The sequence below is a fragment of the Crinia signifera genome, chromosome 11 (genome assembly GCF_055691185.1).
Source record: "Crinia signifera chromosome 11, ASM5569118v1, whole genome shotgun sequence".
In the NCBI taxonomy this organism is placed as follows: domain Eukaryota; kingdom Metazoa; phylum Chordata; class Amphibia; order Anura; family Myobatrachidae; genus Crinia; species Crinia signifera.
In genome coordinates, this window is record NC_139227.1 from 38,526,555 (window position 1) to 38,528,528 (window position 1,974).

General features: G+C 31.2%; 1 long non-coding RNA gene across 2 annotated transcripts; it reads left to right on the plus strand.

Moving 5' to 3' along the window:
- Window positions 1-286: 286 nt before the first annotated feature.
- Window positions 287-1,434, plus strand: LOC146045895 (uncharacterized). Of its 2 annotated transcripts, none has more exons than XR_014465661.1 (3): window positions 287-456; window positions 563-685; window positions 1,279-1,434. It is a non-coding gene; the product is annotated as an uncharacterized LOC146045895 (long non-coding RNA). The 2 variants fall into 2 exon arrangements; XR_014465660.1 differs by lacking the exon at window positions 1,279-1,434 and adding an exon at window positions 781-832.
- Window positions 1,435-1,974: the final 540 nt, after the last annotated feature.

Sequence of the window (1,974 nt, forward strand, 5' to 3'; positions counted from 1 at the left end):
CACCACAGGAAGTGATGTCATGAACATTTCCCTATATATACCAACACTTGAGTTCACATACATCACTTGCTCTTTGGATGTTGGAGAGTACACAGGTTCAGGCTACACTAAGGTAAGAGGACTTTGGGATCCACTCTCCCATTAATAGGAATTTAATTTACTTGCCTTAATTATATAATTTACTATTATTATTATTTTTTGATTAGGGGAATTCTTTCTCCACCCCAAAAATTAGGAAGTGATTATTTATCACCTTTTTAGAGGTATGTACTCATTGCCATATATTTATATTTTTTTATAAAAAATAATTATACCAATTGATTTATTTTTTCCAATTGACACTAATTGATAATTAATATACATGTTTAACTATAGGCCGAAAATTAAAACCATATACCAGCTTATTTACTTCCCCAATTGAAACCTGGGAGTAAACTAAGGGATCACACATTGAAGGTATGTGCCCACCATAACATCGTACATCTTAATTGATCGACTAATTTACATCTTGGTTAATTGACTGACAATTAAGTGGGAAATTGATTAAAGTATCTACCTTTAGGTTTAAATTGAAGATTCTGCCTTTATTGGCCATCCTTGTCTACCTAATTTTCATTCACTGGCCTTTGAGCATCATGTCCCCATGAATATCCAGTAGTGTATGGGACCACTTTTTTCATAATTGGTATGTATAACTAATGGTATAATCTTTACGGTCACATTTAAAAAGCTAAACTGTCCACCTTTACTTATATACCTGTATACATATATAATCTCTAGGTCCAGTTCTATTTTAAAAAGAAAGAAAATAAGAAAAAGTTCTTTAATTAAGGATCAAAAAACAGGTACTCTTATCCCCTAAATAATTAATTGATCACAGAATAGCTTATAAATTAACAATATATATGCGATATAGTAATTAATGCACTTTATTTGCAGTAACTACTTTCAGTACACTTTGAAAATACAGTGTGAATAAAAATTATCCCTACTACTCTACAAGCTAAAAACAACTTTAATTCAATTAAGGTATGCCAAAGTATTTATTTATTCATAATTTGCATTCCTGACAAAGTTCTTATTGAAAATCTCAATGATTTAATAATTGTCAATGCCAACAGACTCCTAGTCATTTCTTCTTCTCTCATCCTCTTGTTCTGATTCCCTTCTGTTCGCCATCTCTGTCTTTTCCATTGTTGTTTAATCAAAAAAAGATTGTAAAGTATTACTAATGTCTTTCCTATTTTATGTATTTACAATCATGCTCTATTTTTATAGATTCATACTATAAGTATCAATCCCCTGATGAAGTCTCATAAAGAGACGAAACGCGTCGGGTACTTGGTATGATCCTGATTCAAAGAGAATACTCCTTTTCCAAGAGCACTTGCATTTTATGTGTTTTATAAATAAATGTTTTATACTTAATGAGAAGTCTTGGATAATAATAATTTTTTTACATTGATTGGAAAGACATAACATATTATATTGTCTAATCACTGAAGGGCGCCTAAATAACACTATTGGGTTGTGTATTGGATTGTATAGGATCCCTCTAGTAGGGGGTCTAGTGTTATTGGCGACCGCCTGTAGTCTAGCGCAAATTGTTAGTGATATTGTTTGGATATATATATATATATATATATATACACAGGTCGAGTATCCCGTATCCGAATATCCGTTATCCGAATTATTCCGAAATACGGACATTCCAGAAAGTGAAAAATTTTTTTTTTTTTTTGCTAAAAACTCACTGGGGACATATGTAACAGCATCACTGGGGACATGATATGTAACTGCCACTATATATGTGCAAGACAATGATTGCTTGGCATTCAAATTCAGTGCTGAGATAGTACACACATTTTGTTTCACGTTTTGAAACCTTGTTTTTTAAACAATTAAATATGTTTGTGTGTATTTTATGTGGTAATAAAATATATTTGTGTGTATATTATGTGTTTATACAGCATA